The 20,721-nt window shown below is 42.8% G+C and overlaps 1 protein-coding gene across 2 annotated transcripts in view; it reads right to left on the bottom strand.

Annotated features, from left to right (window-relative positions):
- The window catches only part of SORCS3 (sortilin related VPS10 domain containing receptor 3), a 585,385-nt gene that overhangs the window by 275,834 nt on the left and 288,830 nt on the right, over nt 1–20,721 (bottom strand). The window lies entirely within an intron of this gene.

Raw genomic sequence — 20,721 nt, 5'->3', positions numbered from 1 at the left:
CCCGTGGTCCTCTGTCCCCTGACCTTAGGAGCGTCACACCTCTGCTTCCTCATCTCCCCTCAGTCAATTCTCCATGTCACTCTTCATCACGCTACTGCTCTTACTACTCTTTAGTTATGAAAGAGATCCCACTGTTTTGTTCTTTCTAAACTGTTTTAGTGATGTAATTGATTTAAGTGGTTTCATGACCCTTTTGCTCTAGATGTTTTCCAAAGCACATATCCCCAGAGGCCTTTGGGACAAATATTGATGCTCAGGAAAGTTTGTCCTCCCCAAGCCAAATGGACAGAGTGGTGTAGTGAAAAGGCTTTGGCACCTGAAAGAGCACATTCAAGTATCAACACTTCTGTGTCATCCTGTCACCTTGAAAAGCTACTTCACCTCTGGAGGCCTTGGTTTCCTCAACAAGAACTGGGTCTGACAATACAAGAACTGGCTTTCAATGCTTGGCATAGTGTATATTTTTGACAAGTGATAGCTATGGTTACTATCGACCTCTCAGGATCTAAAAGCCCCTCCAGTCAGTGCAATTTGACTTCTACTCACAGGACCTCAGTGGCATTGGTCTCACTAAAGGTGTGAGTGATTTTCTAGTATTTAAATCCAATAAACACTGAGATACTCAGACCTAGCTGTCCCTTAGTTAAACACTTAGCAGTCTTTGTTACCACTGACAATTCCATCCTTCTGGAAGCATTTTCTTCCAGGGGCTTCTGTAACACCATACTTCTCTGGTTCTCCTTTCTACCTCTTTTGAATACTCAACTTTCCCTGATTACCCTTATAATATGGCTATTCCTCAACCCTCAGTTTTGACTTTCTTCTCTTTGCTCGACACACTGTTCCTCGGTGACCACTTCCACCCTCACTTTTATTTATTTTTTTCATTACCACCTTTCTGGAGACAACTCGTAAATTAAATGTCAATCTGAGGTCTCCTCTGAGTTTCAGACTTGAAAACTCAGCTGCCTGGTGCCTTCTTCTATTTGGATGTCTCACAACACCTCACACTCAGCATGCCCCAGGATGTACCTCATCCAAGCCCTCTTCCCCCTCAGGGCTTCCTGGTTCAGTGAGTGTTTCCACCAACCACCCATCCCGTGAGAAGCCAAATGCGCAACACCATCGCTAACTCTGTTTCTCCATTCACCTCCTATAAGTAATTAGTCTCTAAGCTCTGCGTGTTCTGCCTACTCACTAACTCTAAAATCAGATCTGTTCTCTCCCTGCCCATCATGATTGCCTTAGTCCAAAATGTGACCATCTCTGTATTGGATTCCTGTAAGACACCCCTAGTCATTCTCACAGCTTCAACCAGTATCCCCTCCAATTCACTTTGCACACTGTGGCCAGAATAATCTACAACCATTCAGTGGCTTATCTCTGATCTCCCTATATTCTAAAATTCTTAAAATAGCCTGGTATGATCTGCCCCTTGTGTATGTGTTTGGTTCCATCAGCAACAAAGCCCTTTTGACCTTTATCACCCAGCTCCACCCAACTTCTTTGAATTTCCAATCTTTGCCCAGTGACTGAATGAGTTTATTTCCTCTTATAATTTGTCCTGTCTTGGGCTGTACCGCCACCAGTTATTAGGGCTACTGCTACACACAGTCTGCACCATGGGGTCCAAAGTACCGAGTAAAGTAGAAAAAAATTTCCATACCTTATAAAACTATTGGATACTAGGATTTTAAAAATTTACCCATAGTATATATTAGTATTATGAGGTAAGCTTTAAACAAATTCAATGCCTTTAACTGCTAAGATTCATAGTGATTTTCTTCTTTTATTCCTTTATAGCTTCCAAGACAAGTCTACTTTCTTTTTCTCAAATACTTGCTTTGGCTTCATTGAAATAAGTTATTACTAGTTATCAGTAAATTTCTGAGAAATGGGTGCAGTATAGTTTTTTTCTTTTTTTCCATTCATGTGTGAATAATCTAGGGGAAAAGCTCTTAGATGGGTTATTCATAGACAATAACTTTCTCCTCCCTTGGCACTGCGAAGGGTAGGGACTACTGGTAAAAGCACCCCTGCTGCCCTTGAAAACATCGAAGAGGATGCACCCATGCTCCTTGCAGAGTCTGCAAGGACAAATATACAGGGAAAGAATGAAGCTATCATAACCACCTTCTCTTGCTTCCTGGCACGTACCGATGAGCTACATAACAGGCAATGAAATCATTTCTCCCCTGGTGCAGAGAAATTAAACTGCTTATTTTATGCAGGTATAAAGAAGCTTCATGCCCATGATTTTAATTAGAAGGTAAGACCAACATCATAAATGAACTTTTATTTTATATACCATGAGTTACAATATACTGAATAAGGGTTACCATCAAATATCTAGTGCAATGGACTCTCTTCGTCCAGCCCTGTTTCTTCCTGCACACACACTACACACTTGCATACACAAACACACTAAGCTGCACACAAATGAGGCATATGTGTGTGCACACGTACGCTTACACATATATCACTGTGGCACATAGATGCATGCACACGTACAGAAATACACTTATATTTAAGGTCTATTGAGATTGTGTGTTGGTTTTAGGGTGCTTTTGTTAGCAAGAGGACATTTTTATTGCAACCTTTCTCTGACATTCTCATCAGAAATCCTTTTTTTTGCATATACCCTGAGAAAACCATAATTCAAAAAGAGTCACATACCACAATGTTCACTGCAGCACTATTTACAATAGCCAGGACATGGAAGCAACCTAAGTGTCCATCCACAGATGAATGGATAAAGATGTGGCACATATATACAATGGAATATTAGCCATAAAAAGAAACAAAATTGAGTTATTTGTAGTGAGGTGGATGGACCTAGAGTCTGTTGTACAGAGTGAAGTAAGTCAGAAAGAGAAAAACAAATACCATATGCTAACACAGATATATGGAATCTAAAAAAAAAAATGATTCTGAAGAACCTAGGGGCAGGACAGGAATAAAGACGCAGACGTAAAAGACAAATACCGTATGCTAACACATGTATATGGAATTTAAGGGAAAAAAAATGTCATGAGGAACCTAGGGGTAAGACAGGAGTAAAGACACAGACCTACTACAGAATGGACTTGAGGATATGGGAAGGGGGAAGGGTAAGCTGTGACAAAGCGAGAGAGTGGCATGGACATATATACACTACCAAACGTAAGGTAGATAGCTAGTGGGAAGCAGCCACATAGCACAGGGAGATCAGCTCGGTGCTTTGTGACCACCTAGAGGGGTGGGATAGGGAGGGTGGGAGGGAGACGCAAGAGGGAGGGGATATGGGGATATATGTATATGTATAGCTGATTCACTTTGTTATACAGCAGCAACTAACACAACAATGTAAAGCAATTATACCTCAATAAAGATGTTAAAAAATATCCTTTTATATACTTTGATATCACTGGCAGTGTCTGTATTCAATCCTAGTGTCTGAGAAGAATGGAAGGAGGGACATAGAAACCTACACGTTTTGGATCCTAACCTGTGCTGGGCACTTAACAGGGTATTTTATCGAAACCTGAAACAAATTATGTGACATATCATTACTTGCATTTTACAGGTAAAGAAACTGAGGCTCAGAGGAGGAAAGCAACTTGCCTATTACCTCCTCTGATGGACTCCAATGCCACCACCTCCTGCCACACACAAACTAACACTAATGCTTTTCTGGACCTTGAAATCTTAGCACTTTGTGCTTTACCAAGGGACAAGGGAATGTCAGAGAAGCAGCTCTTGATTCTTTTTTAAGCAACGCTAAGAAATCCACACACCAAAAGCAGTTTCAAGAAAGCCCCTTTCCTCCTCTAACTCATATCCACCTTTGGCCAAGAGGACATGAAGAATTAATGAATAGGAAACCAAAGGAGAAATAGAATGTTAGCGCTAAAAAAAAAAAAAGAAAAAAAAAAGAAAAAGAAAAAGAGGGAACCATAATATTAACATAAATAGAATCAGAAAGCAAAGCCTCAGCAGAAGTTAAGCCTCAGGGTAAAATATGTATATTGTGTATGAATCTACGTAACTACTTCTATAACTACATATACAAAGAAAATCATCCCATGTCCACCAAGATCGTTACTGGGAAGAAGGGATTTCAAAGGTAAATGCCTAAGAGGGCAAAGCAGGTAAACTAAGTGAGCAAAGTAGATAAAGCAAAACAAGGAGTGGTAAGAACTATGCCGAGGGGCTTCCCTGGTGGCACAGTGGTTGAGAGTCCACCTGCCGACGCAGGGGACACGGGTTCGAGCCCTGATCCGAGAGGATCTCGCATGCCGCAGAGCAGTTGGGCCCGTCAGCCATGGCTGCTGAGCCTGCACATCTGGAGCCTGTGCTCTGCAACGGGAGAGGCCACAACAGTGAGAGGCCTGCGTACCGCCAAAAAAAAAAAGAACTATGCCGACATGGAAAGTATACACCTCTCCTTAAAACGTTTAAAATGAGATTGTTACAAAAAAAATTTTACTCACATTCAATCTGTCTGTGGACTGAATTTATGAAATAGGAATGTGACTCTTGGCATAGTTATGACAGTTTGATCCTACAGACCCAAAGAAATTACCACCCTTGCCTTTGAATCTTTAATTGCAGGGATATACATATAAAATTTATGGCAATACCTGTTAAGACACCTGTGAATTCTGCATTTACGTGATTTTGCTAATATGAACAGGGAAGGGTTCCCACTGGAGATTTTTTGTTTTGTTTTATTTTGCTCTTGCTTCAGTTTGCTTTGATTCTTTTTCTAGCTTGTCCTGACACAAGATCTGCAGTGGGTGTATGCACGTGCTGGAAGAGGAGAAGGGGGTCTTTCATTTCGGGTTGAACAGAGTTATCAATGCCATAGGCTCTGGGGGAAGGTGTCTCGAGTTCAAATCTTCAGTCTGCTACTTTATGTGTAAACGTGAGGATATTACCCAGTTTTTCCAATCAGTTATCTCACCTATGAAAAAAACAGATAATAATTATCTCTAACTCACAATGCTCTTGAGAGGATTAAATGAGATGAGGATTAAATGAGATAATGATTAAAGAGCTTAGCACAGGGCCTTAATGGCTAAATAAACATGAACCTGGATCTATAATCACCCAGGATAAGAGCACAACTGAAGTCAGAAGTGATGCCAAGCAGGTTGGAGATTTGGGGATTATTTGCCTCCCTCTTGGCTCCCTGAGTTTTGTAGGTAAAAACCAAAGGGATGGGCGGTGGGGGTAAAGGGGGAATGCTGTTCAATGTGTATAAAGCTTCAGGCCTGCAAGACGATCAAGTTCTAGAGATATGCTGTACAACTCTGTGTTTACAGTTAACAATACTGCACTGCGCAATTGGAAGAGTTTGGTAAGAGGGTAGCTCTCACGTTATATATTTTAGTGCCACAATTTTTAAAAAATGTGAAAGAATGAGGGAGAACAAAACTACAATTTACACTTATTTTACATTCCTAGTAACATTTTAAGAAAAACACACTCTATTAGCAAATAGCAACACCGCCAAAATGAACACCAACCAGTAGGTAATCGTCAATTCACTAAATACCGTTGCGCTTTGAATGACCACTCTCATCTCTTCAATGGGAGGCTCTGGCCCACGAAGGAATTAAACACACCACTGCCTTAGGGGTAAGAACCTCATACAACCTGTCTCTATGGATTTGGGCATTTATGGTACATGAATTGTCTGTATCTCAGATTAGAGATGGACAAGTTTTAGAGTTTATCAACATACAGATGGTACAATATCTTTTTTTTCTTTCTTTTTTTGGACCAGTAATTCTTTTTGTAGGAAATTCCTGGGAAACTTGAATAATGGTGGCCCTAATTTTAATGGCGGGTCGCAAATTACAAAAGACACAGATGTAAGTCAGGAATCAGGCAAGGCTTTGCTTCAGCAACTTAGATTTTCAAAAGCCTATAAGCTTATTTGTGTCTAAACCAGTCAAACTTAGTATTGAAGATGTCAAAATCCTCCCCAGAAATCTTTCCAGAATGCCCACCTTCCTGCTGCTGGGTGAGTCTTATAATACCCAAATTGTAAAATTAATGAATATGTTACTTTACTCAGTTGCCATGCTCTGTTTCTCCTGTGTGCACTCTATAAAATGGGGTGAAAGCTATAGGTTTCTCAGTCTCTTACTCTGCCAGAATCCCAGAAATGCAAAGGAAACAAATTGTAGTTCAATGCTTTGAAAACAGTCTTTGAATAGGAATAAGCAGATTTCCTCTGAATAGAAAAGCAGAAATGCTATAATTTACTGTATAATTGAGTCCTAATGGGAGACTCTTAGCACAGCTAGTGCTCAGTAAGAAATAACAATAATATCAATACAAGCTCACACAGAATATAAGAGATATTCTTTAGGCTGACCCCTAAACCTACTGACATAATCAATATGTTGTTGAATATTGACTTACACACAAGTAAAGCCTGTTACAGATAAGGGTCTTAATCACAATATGACAATATACCAGTATTCGCTCCCCACCGCCCATCTATCTATTTATCTCTCTACCTAACATCTCCTCTTATATCAGAAGTTATAGCTGGCAAGAAAGGGGGTTGCCCTCAGGGGACATTTAGCAATGTATGGAAACATTGTTTTCTATTGAGTTATAATTAACATACAATATTATATTACTTTCAGGTGTACAACATGGTGATTTGTATTTTTATACATTTTGACATGATCACTGTAATAAGACCAGATACCATCCTGTTACCAAACAAAGTTGTTACAGTATTATTGACTACATTCTCTATGTGTACATTACATCCCCCATGACATTTATTTTATAGCTGGAACTTTGTACCTCTGATCCCCTTCACCTATTTCACCTATTCCCCCTCCCTGGAGACATTTTAATTGTCAAACTAGGGTCAGGAAAGAGAGTAACTGGCATCTACTGGGTAGAGGCCAGTGATGCTATTAAATAATTACAATGCACAGGACAGCACTGGACAACAAATAATTATCTAGCCCAAAATGTCGAAAGTGCTGCTACTGAGAAAACTTGTTACAATATTTGTGCGTTTATAAGTGTATATATATATATATATATATATATATATATATACACACACACACACACATATATGTATACACACACATATATCTTATTTTGGGAAAAATTTGTAAAATACATATACATTTTTCAGGTAGAACATCAATTCATATGTATGTTTATATGCAAGTCCCTTTCACCCATTAGTATTTATACATGCCATTCTCTTTACCAAGATTAGACTCCTCACCTTTCCACTCCAACCCATTTTATTAAGCATATTTCTACTTGTCCTTCAGAACTTAACTCAAGCATCACCAGTAAAGCAACAATCATTGAGGCCAATCAGCAAAAAATATATATAAAAATCCCAAATCAACAACAACAAAAAACAACTCAATTAAAAAATGATCAAAGGACTTGAATAGACATTTTTCAAAAATATATATATATATATAATATATATCTGGTGAGGATTTAGGGAAATTGGAACCCTTGTGCATTGTTGATGTGAATTCTAAATGGTGCAGCTGCTATGGAAAACAGTATAGTAGTTCCTCAAAAAAAATGGAATTACATATGATCAAGACTTTTCACTTCTGGATATAAGCCGTAAAGAATTGAAAGCAGGATCTCAAAGAGATATTTGTACATCCATGTTCAAAACACCATTATTAACAATAGCCCAAATGTGGAAGCAACCCAAGTGTCCACTGATGGAGGAATAAACAAAATGTGGTATATACATATAATGGAATATTATTCAGTCTTAAAAAGGAAGGGAATTCTGACACATGCTACAACATGGATTAAACGTAAAGACATTATGTTAAGTGAAATAAGCCAAAAGACAAACACTGTATGATTTCTATTAGAGTACCTAGACTAGTCAAATTCATAAAGACAGAAAGTAGAAAAATGGCTGCCAGAAGCTGGGGGAAAACGGAGAATGAGGAGTTGCTGTTTAACAAGCATAGTTTCACCAGATGGAAAGAGCTCTGGAGTCTGGCTGCACAACAATGTGAATGTACTTAACACTACTGAAATGTACATCTAAAAATGGTTAAGGTGGTAAACTACAGTTATGTGTATTTTACCACAATTTAAAAAAAAACGCAGAAAGAAAAATATAAAATTAGATATGAGGGCTTCCCTGGTGGCCCAGTGGTTGAGAGTCCGCCTGCCGATGCAGGGGACACGGGTTCGTGCCCCGGTCTGGGAAGATCCCACATGCCGCGGAGCGGCTGGGCCCGTGAGCCATGGCCGCTGAGCCTGCACGTCTGGAGCCTGTGCTCCGCAACGGGAGAGGCCACAACAGTGAGAGGCCCATGTACCAGGGGGGGAAAAAAAAATTAGATATGAGATGAGATAAAACAACTTGCTAAGAAAATGTGAAAACTAATCAGACGTATAAACACTAACGGTTATTCAACCATTATTTACAGAGTCCTTACTTTTGCCAGGCTGTACTATAAAGACTAAGATAAGAGCAATAAGGAAACCAAATGAAAAACCCTGCCCTCAGAGAACTTGCATCCTATTGAGGGGAGAACAGACAACACACAAACAAAGAGGTAAAGTATGTAGCTTATCAGATGATGACGAGTCCTTTAGATTAAAATAAATCAGGAAAGGAGGTAGGAAGTACTGAAGGGGAGGGTCTGAAATTTGAGTAGCAGGGTCAGGAAAGGCCTCACTGAGAAGGGGACATTTCAGAAAGGATGTAGGAGTCCACTGAGCTAGGACAGAGCGAAGGAAGTAGAGGGTTGAGCATGGGGGCAGTAGGTGATATGAGCACCCTGGCTTTATCCCAAGGGATGTGGAAAGCATTGGCGGGCTTCGAGCAAGGTGATGTAGGCTATGGCTTGTATTTTGATCCTTTAACTCCAGCTGAATAGAGCATTGTGGGAGGTGGGGGATAGCAGGTAAAGAATCAGAGAGACCAGTAAGAGGCCACTGAAATGATCCAAGTGGGAGAGGCTGATGCTGGAGTGCCGTCTCAGTTACTGAGATGTGGTCCATCTGTGGGGATAAAGGAAAAGTCAAAAAGGTCTGCTTACAGATGCGCTGTAGGGAGTAAGAGAAAGAGAGGGGTCTCATTAGAAAATAAAAAGGTTTGTACCTGTATGTTCATTTCAGTGTTGTTTATCATGATCAAAACTTGGAAATAACTCAAATGGTCAGGTAGGTTTTTGGCCTGAACAAGTGGGAAAACAGAATTGCTTGTTTATGAGACAGGAAAGCTTATGGGAGGAGCAGATTGGGGGCTTTGGAAATGAGGAATATGATTTTGAAAAGGCCAGGTTTCAGGTGCCTAATAGACATCCAGAGGGGCTGATGAGTAGACAGCGGATAGAGTGGACTGGCCTGCAGATAAGAAGTTAGGAGACTTCAGTGTTTGAACAGCATTTAGACATGAATCTGGAGATCACAGAGACAGCAAATATAGATAAAAGGAGTCTGAGAACTGGGCTCTAGCACACTGTTTAAGGGTCAAAGATATAAGGAAGAACCAGAAATGAAGTGTGAGAAGGAGAAGGAAGACCCAGAGAGTGTGATGTCCTCAAAACTTTGAAACCAAGAAAAGAAAGTGTATCAGGAGAGAGAGTGTCCAACTGTGTCAAATGCAGCTGACAGTGCAGTAAGATGAGTTCTGGAGAACTGACCACTGAATCTAGCAATGTGGAGGATATTGGTGACCATGGCCAAGACAGTGGAGTGAAAAAACATGCAGACAGTCAGTGTTGATGCAAGTATACATTGGCATGACTGTTCTGAAAGCAATGCAGCAAGATGGAACAAGATTCATAAATATTCATACCTTTGACCCTGTAACTTCTCTTCTAGGAATCTGTCCAAGGAAACCATCAGGGACCCAATAAAAGACTTATGCACCTGTGTGTTCATCTCAGCGTTATTTATAACACCAAAACATTGGAAACAAACCAAATAGCTGATAGAATAATTAAATAAAGTAGGCTAAATCCATTCAATGGAATATTATGCAGCTATTAAGTATGAATTCAAATAGTTTTATGACACGTGAAAAATAATCATATGTGGAAGCCGTGCATGAAAAGCAGGCTGAAAACACACGAGGCATAATTTCAAATTTGTTAAAAATTGTTTCTATCTCATGCCCATATTTATGCACAAATGAACAACTTGAAGGAAAATTCACTCCATGTTAACAGTAGGCATTCCTGTGCAGCAAGATCATGAGTCATTTTCATTTTTTTCTTACAGTTTTCTATTTTTCCCCTATTATTCTGCTATTCTGCAATGAGCAGATATTACCTGCTCATAAAAATGAAATGTTTCTCTCTCTCTCTCACCACACCTACACACACTTTCCCATTAGCCCTTTCGAGAATCCCAACAGGATCATGCTGCCCATTGCCTGCCGGTGGAAAAGCTGAGAAGCTGGCCAAGAATCTGTCCACACTGCATGCACTGCTCTGAGTGCAGGACAGGCATGGGTGAAGGCGGGGTAGCTACCGAGGGTACCTCACTGAGAAAGCAACGAGAGCACCTCCCAGGCCAGGGAGCACTAGTCTTGACCTCCTCTCTAGCAGGAATCCTGGTTGTCCGCCCCACCCATGCTGTAAACCATCGGGCCTGCCTTGCACTGCACGATGGCTCTCCCCTGGCCCAGCTCTGATCACGATCATGGCATTTCCTCTCCGTAAGAAACTCCAGTACCCTCAGCAGGTCATGAAAACCAAGTCTGGCACCTCAGACACTCCATAAGTGTGCCCCACACTGTGCTCAGGCTTGATCTCTACAACCCAACCATATACCCTAGCCAAGCACTCCTCTAACATTCCTATCTTTGCTAGTGTTCCTCCTTGCCTAGAAAGCCTAGCGTTTTCCCTGGTCCATGCCTTCCTTCCAGGCCCTTTTTAATTCCCTCCCTTCCATGAAGCCTCTCAACTGCTCCAGGGGAACGATCTCTACCTTCCATGAACCCCATTGGCAAATTCGTGATCACACTGAACTATGGCTTCATGTTTAAAATATGTGAAAAGTTATAAACACTTTATATATTTTAACATATTAGTTAAACTTTGTTTCACTCGTATTCATCTCACTTTGCCACCTAGATGTTAAGTGTCTTAAAGACAGAGAGTGTCACTGATACCACATCCCCTGGTCTTTGCTGTGCTCAGTGAAGCACATGCTCAATCAATATCTGATGTGTGGCTGAGTGAAAGTCGCTCAAGGGATTCAAAGTCTGCTTGACCAAATGTTCACTGTATTGGATCTGTGGCTTACCAGGGCCCTGTCCAGAGAAGCCGGCTCCATCTCAGTAAGAGCAGTCAGCAAACCTTTATGTGGAGCAAGCACTGGCCACTGGTGGTCCAGGTATCACCAGCCCTACCTGTGGTAATTATCACTTAGGGCAGTCTCTCTGTCAATCTAGTTCCTTTTTGTCAAAGTCTAATACAGATAAGTTAATAAACTGATGGCCATGTTATTTTTCTGCAAGATGTTCAACTCCAATATTTTTAAGAAAGCAAGTCTAACCCTGGGAGAGAAGGAAAAAGAAGTCTCATAATTTTTTAAAAAAAACTTGAAATCTACAGGATTGGGTTGGAAGTCATTTTCATTACTTTTGTTGAATTATTCTTAATGTTTTGTTATGGTTTGACTTGAGGGTCTTTGGTTTATTTGTTTGGTCTCTGTCCATCTTAGGAGCACTAAAGAAAGATGCATGTACTCCTGAGATCGGATGGAAGGTGCTGAGACATAGGTTAGATGGGACGAAGGCATAGGATTTGGTAACCAGGGGTACTGGGAAAGGTTGTGAGAAATATCAAACTAGCTGAATCAAGATCATCTACATTATTTGCTGTTTCAAGCATCCAACTTCCTACTGTGCACATGTGGGACCACAGTGGAAGCCCAGAGTTAAGAATCACTGCTCAGAATCCTAAAATCAGAAAGGCAATGACTATATGAAGAGATAAAGAAAAAATGCTCGCCAGCATGCATATCATCTACCACAAAAGAAACTTAATTTATAAGCATCTTGTTGAAGCTGTGGGGGAGGAAGATCCTGAAAAGATTCTAGCGCACAAGGGATGGTAAACGGAAATTAACTGCACTGTACCCATTATGACTAATTTAAGAATCGCAGATTGTCAGTGATACAGTATTTATTTAGTGTGCTAGCTTTAGTATTTCATTCAGTGAACATTATAAAAAGAGACAAGGACTTTTATAAGTTCACCTGCTAATCCTATTTTTCCCATTGGATCTTAAATTCTTCATATGAGAAGCCTTCAACCTAGGCAATTTTCAAGGACTTAACCCTACTGGGATTAGCAATTTGGGAACAACTATTCTAGTCAGGAGAGGCAAGACAAGCAATAGGTTATCCCAAGGAAAACAATCAGGGGAGTAGATATGCTTGGAAGTGTCCTGTGTCCCGGCCTAGTTGGAAGAGACCATGCAGTGGAGAGCTTCATTAGCATAGGGAACAAGGTCCCTACGTTCCGGGAACATCTCCTGGCTCAATAAGAATGCTGAGCATGTGAACAGGAGTTAGAGTTAGAGCTCAACTCCTCACTCCCCATCACCGCCCACACTTCCAAGGGGCAGGGATGGGCTCATAGCTAAATGCTGGATGTGATCAACAGGGAGTCAGGCAACTTTCTGAGGCAGCAGCCCCTGGGGCCAACGGACCCCCTAAAAGCCAGGCTGTCCTAACCAGTGGTACCTCACAGTCCTGCACCAGTGCGGGAACCGTCCTAAGGAAAGGAAATGGTGGCACTGAGCCCATTCGGCCAGACCAGAGACATTTAGCTCCCAGAAAGAGTGAAAATGAAAAGGAACCAGACCCTGCAAGGAGCTGGGCAGACCCTTGATCTGTGCTTTCCACCCCCAGCTCAAGACACCTGCTGTGCATCCCTTCACCCTCAGCTGAAGTTAATATCGAGGCCTTTGCGTGGCACTGCATTTTATATTTGGCCAAGTCCTTCCTCAGCTATTTTCCCCTCCATCCTCACTCTGCTCCCTGAGGAAGGCAGAGCTGGCGTTATTACCCACTGTATTAGTTCCCTGTGGCTGGAAACAAATTAGCACAAGCTTAATGGCTTAAAATAACGTGATTTTATTATTTTACAGTTTGGGATCTCAGAGGCCCAAATGGGTCTCACTGGGCTGAAGTCAAGGTGTCAGCAGGGTGCATTCTTTTCTGGAGGCTCTAGGTGAGAATCCTTGCCTTTGCCAGCTTCTAGAGGCTAACCCCAGCTCCTTGGCTCCAAGCCCCCTTCCATCTTCAAAGCCAGCAATGGCCAGTCCAGTCTTTCTCATATCACATCACTCTGACCCTTCTTCCCTCTTACGAACTGTTGACTAAAAAAAAAGCACAACCTAAAAGTTGAGAATTATGTTTATTTGACGGACTTGCTGAGGACTTAAGCCTGAGAGGCAGCCTCTCAGTTCAGAGGGACAGCTGTGAAAAGGTCAGGGAGGAGCCAGGATGTATAGGAGTTTATGCAACAAAAACCAGGCAGGCCAAACATTAAGAGATTACTGTTAGTTAAAGAAAAAGCAACATGAAAGGATGCTCAAGATCACTAATCATTAGAGAAATGCAAGTCAAAACTACAGTGAGGTATCACCTCACACCAGTCAGAATGGCCATCATCAAAAAATCTACAAACAATAAACGCTGGAGTGGGTGTGGAGAAAAGGGAACCCTCTTGCACTGTTGGTGGGAATATAAATTGATTAGAGCCACTCTGGAGAACAGTATGGAGGTTCCTTAAAAACTAAAAATACAACTATCATATGACCCAGCAATCCCACTACTGGGCATACACCCTGAGAAAACCATAATTCAAAAAGAGTCATGTACCACAATGTTCACTGCAGCTCTACTTACAACAGCCAGGACACGGAAGCAACCTAAGTGTCCATTGACAGATGAATGGATAAAGAAGATGTGGCACATATATACAATGGAATATTACTCAGCCATAAAAAGGAACAAAACTGGGTCATTTGTAGAGATGTGGATAGACCTAGAGACTGTCATACAGAGTGAAGTAAGCCAGAAAGAGAAAAATAAATACCGTATGCTAACACATATATATGGAATCTAAAAAATAAAAAAAATGTTTCTGAAGAACCTAGGGGCAGGACAGGAATAAAGACACAGACGTACAGAATGAACTTGAGGACACGGGGAGGGGGAAGCGCAAGCTGGGATGAAGTGAGAGCGTTATGAACTTATATACACTACCAAATGTGAAATAGCTAGCTAGAGGGAAGCAGCCGCATAGCACAGGGAGATCAGCTCGGTGCTTTGTGACCACCTAGAGGGGTGGGATAGGGAGGGTGGGAGGGAGACGCAAGAGGGAGGGGATATGGGGATACATTTGTATGTATAGCTGGTTCACTTTGTTGTAGAGCAGAAACTAACACACCATTGTAGAGCAATTATACTCTAATAAAGATATTTAAAAAAGAAAAGAAAAAACAAACATCTCAAGTAAGTGAATTTAACACTTTTCTATATATGGGAAGATACAAGAGTCTGGGTTCATTAAAATCATTCACTTGATATGCACCTGAACTACCTAGGGCCAGTATCCTGTTTTTCCCCAGCCTGAATCACCTCAGGGCACACAGTTGGGATGGGCTGCAGTGGCTCGATGACCACACACCCTTTGTTTACTGATGCAGCAGGCAACAGTCTTCGTCCACAGCACTTTTAAGGATGCTTGTGAATACAATGGCCCACCTGGAGAATCCAGAGGGCTCCCCTGGCAATTGTGCTAGGCAGGTGCTCTCTGTAATGATCGCCATCCCGTGCCAGGCAGTTTCCAGACAGGCAGGGGAGAGAAAGCCACAATAAGAGCCAAATATTTTAAGGTCAGAGGATGAACAGCCTTAATTCCATCTAGAACCTGAATTCCTCCTTCACAGATTCCAGGGATTTGGATGTTTCCAGGAGGCCATAAATCTGCCTACCACACCCCATTCCAGAGGCAAGGAAATACCAAGCCTGCACCTGGTGACTTGCCGAGGTCACAGCTGGTCACCAAGGATGAAAACTGGGGCTCAAACTCAGAACTTGACCTGCCAAGTTGAGTGCCCTGTCCTTGCTGTGCTCTGTATTGGTGACACGGTGAAGGACAGTGAGAAGACACAGCAAGGGAACAACAGAGTCAGTGCAAACACAGGAGCAGAAAAGAATCAAACAGAGCAGGAGAGACTTTTGTCCACCATTCTCCCCCTTTGGTTTCCATCCCTTCAGCTGCAAATTTGACCCCATTCTCCCCAAACAAAAGAACCCCTGGCAGAATGTTTTTTTTTTTTTTCCTTTTGGGTTTTCAGGGTGTTGGTTTGTTTGGCGGTGCTTCCTCTCTTTCCCAACGTGATGCAGGATGGGAGGGGACAGAGAGGTGGCAACTTCGCCGGGGAGGTACTCTCTGTAATGATCCATCATCCTGCACCGGGCGGTCCCCAGACAGGCAGGGGAGAAAAAGCCACAATAACTGTCATCAACGGAGAAGAGGGTCTTCCAGGTAACAACGTAATGAGGAGCCCCAGCTGCCGCAGTCAGGGAGAGTGGGAAGAGGCAGGAGAGGAAAGACTGGAAGGGAGAGAGATGGAAGTGCCCAAAGGTTGCAGTTTTATATTTTGTGTGTGTGTCTGTGTGTTTTCTCTCCCCAAAAGCACCACACACACTCTCACAAACTTTGTGTTGTTGGTAAGGATGGAGCAGCGCATTTGTCATAAAGGTCCACTGTCACCTCCGATTCCAAAGCTCGCAAAGGATCCACCCCTATGGTGATTTAGATTAATCGCTTCTCATTAAGAGCCAATAAACAAACTACACGGAGAGAGCTCCTCTCAGCCACAGCCCACTGTTGTGGTGTGTGAGTGCCGGGAGGGAGAGCAGAGGCGTACCAGAGAGGTGTCAAATGTAATTTATAGGTTTTTAAGATCTAATCATTCTCTATGATATTAGATTAAATGACAGTCTGTATTAAAGAGGAAATTACATTTCAGCTTGCTTTCTTCGCTTTTCCCCACTTTCCTAGCTAGGGTTTTCAAAGAGCTCTAATCCCACAGGCAAGGGCCAGAAAACGCCCTTGACAATATACTTGAATAGGATCAGCCCAAGGACTTCCCTGCACCCAGAAGTCTGTCCAGAGAAGCGGGACTGAAACTGTGCACCTCAGATGGGACTTGAACCCATGTGCCAGGACTCGAACCCAGCCAGAACTCAGGTGGGCACTTGAACCCACGATCTTTTCATTGAGATCACACACCTGGTCTCAGGACTTAATGAAGCTCAGGTTCTTTATGTTTCATTGCAGAAAGAATTCAGTGAGAGACAAAAGTGATAGGTAAGAAGTGGATTTATTTAGAGAGAAACACACTCCACAGACAGAGTGTGGGCCATCTCAGAAGGCAAAAGGCCCTGATACGGTGGTTAGTTTTTTATGGCCTGGGTAATTTCACAGGCTAATGATTATTCCAATTATTTTGGGGAAGGGAGTGGAGATTTCCAGGAATTGGGCCACTGCCCACTTTTCGCCCTTTTATGGTCAGCCTCGGAACTGTCATGGCGCTGGTGGGTGAGTTACTTAGCTTATGCTGATGTATTACAATGAGCGTATAATGATGCCCAAGGTCCACTGGAAATCAACTCTTCCACCATCTTGGATATAGTTGGTTCTAACTAGTTTTTGTCATGTTCTATAGCTATGTCATTCTTTTAAAAGTTGTGCCCTGCCCCTTTCCCTCCTGTTTCAGGACCCAAGATAAATGGGAATATTCTCTTAGCTGAGCCCCCTCCATCCAGGAGCCCCACGAAACTGGCTCCCCTCACTCCCACCAGAGCCGTGCCACCTTACCCTCTGGCGACCCTCACCACAGCTCCGGAGTTTTTGTTTCGGTGTCTGTGGTGGTAGAGAGACCCCTTACAGAATCCCATCACATTGAGATTTGGGATCAAACATCCCCTGATTTTTCATTTAGTCATTCGGTCATGTGGCCAATCATTCGCTCACATTCTAGGATGGGCATGGGAGAAACAGGGTAAGACAAGATTCAAATCCCAACTCCATTTATTAGCTCATTTATTAGTGCCTTGACTTCAAAACTTCAGTTTTTGCTCCACTGTGAAATCCAAAAGGAACACACCGCCCCACCACCATTAGAGGAGAAAGTAAGAAAGAGAACTATTGTTTGGAAACTTCTGACGCACGTTGGCAAACTCAAATGTTGGGGCTTTTCTTTCCCTTCTGCTCCCCACAGGGCTGAGAACAGTTATTCTCAATTAAGATGGTGACAAACACAGAGGATCAGTTTGAAGCAGGAGGCGAGTCACTCAGATTGCAGAGCTGAGATGTGGGAAGTGAAAAACATGTAAAGATTGATATCCGCTGTTGTAGAAGGATGTATCGGGTCCCTAAAGCACAGGAAAGGAGCAGTGGGTCAGTCATCCAGTATCGTGCATGCTTGGGAAACACAATGTCAGATTACAGAGAACAGACTCATTAGCCTGGAGGTCACAGTCTCTCACTCACTGGTTCCAGCAGAACTTTCCAACCCCATGTCCTCAGGGCGCCTAAACTCTTGAAAAGAGTCACCCAATTCACTCTTCCTCAAACATCTTACTTTGCCACCTCCAAGCCACTGCTAATCCCATTCTTCTTCCTGGAAAGCTCTTTTTACACTCTATACACCTAAACCCTATCTGTCCTTTAAGGCCAAACCCAACATCCTCTAAGAAAGCTCCATGGATTCCTCCCTTTTCCCTCTGCAGTGCTTTTTAGAGCTATGACTACCTGCTTAAATTACAGTAAAACCGTAAGCTCTTTCACGGCAGGGAGAGTTCCCCCATCTTTTTATCCCCACCCCCCCAAAGTCCGAGTGAGTGTCTTTCAGAGGGAGTTCAAAAGACCAACTGCTTGCTCTATGCCACCTGCCTGTGTGAACTCAGCCTGAAGGAGCAACTGCCGCATCCCCGCAGGACCACTGGATGTGGGAAAGGAGTCACGGCAGAGCCTCTAAATGGTTCCTAAGGCTTCTGATCACAAGAGGCACTGGTCACCTCTGCTCTCACTGCATTCATTGGCCAAAGCAAGTCATATGGCCACGCCTGCTCCCGCTAATGTGAGTTATAGAATTCCCCCAGGGGGAGAACCCCAGGGGCAGGGTGGGGGGCAAGGAATATCTTGTACAAATAATACACCTGAATTCCACTCGCAGGTATACGCTCAAACAAATCCAAAACAAACACTCAAACAGATACATGTACATTCATGTTCACAGCGGCACTATTCACAGAATGTAGCCAAAACATGTGGAAACAGTCCAAACATTCATCCGCAGCTGAATGGATAAGCAAGTTCTGGGACACATACATGGAACATTACACAGCCATGAAAAGGAACGAAGTACTGATAATATGCCACAAATGGATGAACCTCAAAGACATTATGCTAAGTGAAAGAAGCTGGTCACAAAAGGTCACATATTGCATACGTCCATTTATATGAAACATCCAGGACAGGCCAGTCCATAGAAACAGGCAAGTCGGTGGTTTCCAGGGTCTGGGTAGGGAGGAACAGGAAGTGACAATTTAATGGTTACAGGGTTTTTGGGGGTGATGAAATGTGTCGGAACTAGAGTGAGGTGGTGGCTGTATAATATGGTAAATGTATTCAATGTCACTGAATTATTCACTTTAAAATGGTTACTGTTATGTTATGTGAATTTCACCTCACTAAAAATAAAACAAAAGAGCTATGGCCAGCACTGGCTGGCTCCAGCCTCCCCCGGCCACGGCAAGAAAAACCAGGATGACAGTACTAAGCGGAAGACACTGGTAAGCGCAAAACTGACTCCCACCTGGCTTGTAAAGTGACCAGTCTAATCAACTCCTCTGCTTCATGAAAATTAATAACTATACAGTTGGTCTAAACAGGTCCCACAGACCACTACCATCAGGGAAGCCTGAACAGCTCTACTAACCTAACAGCTCCCTATTGGCTCATGAGTCTTGGCACTGGTCTATTTTCTTCCAGGTGATGTCCGACTCCAACTCAGGCTGGAGAATCGACATAAAGAACCCACATGACCTGCTGATGGAAGGGACAGTTCCCGGCAGATGACCCCTCCCAGGAACAAATCCCATTCTAATTGCCTCAAGCCTCCTCTTCCTACTCCTTAAAAATTAACATTACCAACAGGTTTACTGAACAAGCAGAGGCCCCTCATGCCCAAGCGCCGTGCTTAAAGGCTCTCATCTCAAAGGGCGGTGTGTACAGGGGCTTCATACAGCTTCACGAAGCGTGTGTTATAAAACCGCCTCACCTATACGGCTTTCATATACCAGGGCAGTCCGTTCAATTCAGTCCCATAAAACCCTAGCAATATTTAAGCGTTAAAGGTGACTTTCACTATGATATTTATTATTGGGTAATGAAAAATGGGACGGATAGCCTGCAAACCTCCAGGCAATGGACTGAACCACATCTCTTCTAAGATTTTAATAATAGGATCACCATATTTCCTGGAAATAACACAAATCCCCAGAGTCCCTTTCGAGACTCTCTCTCGGCAGCATGAATTTTCTTGACAGTTTTTTGTGTTTGTTTGTTTTTTGTTTCGTAGAGATCAAATCCCGTTATCAGTCAGAGGAAACTCAGTTAGTTACATATCTGGATCTGCCTCTTCCATCAGACTGGACGTTTTTAGGACAATCTTGCCCCTCCCATAGGACCAAGAGTTCCCTATGACTCTTGGTCTCCCCTTGTTGTAGACACCCCTACAGAACGCAATATAAAGCGCTATCCGAATACAGCGGGAATTCACTCCATGTCACCTTTCCCAACTCTGGACCCTCTTGGGTCCTACGTCCTATTGCTATTATACCAGCTAGTATGCTTACTGCCATCTATTGCTCCGTACGTGTGTGTCCTCAGCAGACTGTGATATCTCTGAGAACAGTGACTGTATCTGACTTCTCTTTCTTTTCCCCGGCATTCAGCACAGTATCTGGTACACTGCAGATGTTAACAGATGTGTCTGTGTGAAATAATAGTTAACTAACTCCGAGAAAACTATTATAGAGCAGAATCATCCATCACAACTCTCTCAATATACAGTTGAGGCACATGAGAGATTCAGCGATCTTCTCAAAATCCCACAGTTATCAATGATATAATTGTTAGCCAAGAGTGGCACCTTGGATGAGACCATCTGAATCCTCTGAAATGCCTGTTAAACTCTGCATCTTCCTAGGTCCCACTGCAGACATACCGAATTGGGGATTTCTGACTCAGAGAGCAGAGCCCTGAATCGGCCTTAGGACGAGCACCGACATTATTCTAATGTACGCACATGGGTCAGCACCTCACCTTTAGAGTGTTTACAGCAAGAAAAACTATTTTTCTCCAGTTCCTTGCAGAACAGAAGTAAACTGCTAGTGCCTGATAGCCCTCCATCAAGGAGGTGGCCATGGAGAGTCTGAAGAACTCGCGTGAAGTAAAATGGAGCATGAAATGCAGGTGCAGCCTTCACACGACGGGTCAATGTCCCTGTACTCGATGGGAAATCAAGGGCTGCAGGAGAGAAGGATGTGGCCCCAGGGACAGAACAATCATAGCAAGGGAATCAGGACAACATTTGTTAATATCCTTCTCTGACTAGCCTTTAATCCCCACTACTCTGTCAGAGGTGAGGTCC

Source organism: Orcinus orca, chromosome 14, assembly GCF_937001465.1.
Source record: "Orcinus orca chromosome 14, mOrcOrc1.1, whole genome shotgun sequence".
NCBI lineage: Eukaryota > Metazoa > Chordata > Mammalia > Artiodactyla > Delphinidae > Orcinus > Orcinus orca.
Note: the sequence above shows the minus strand (reverse complement) of the source record. Positions and strands in the feature narration are given on the sequence as shown.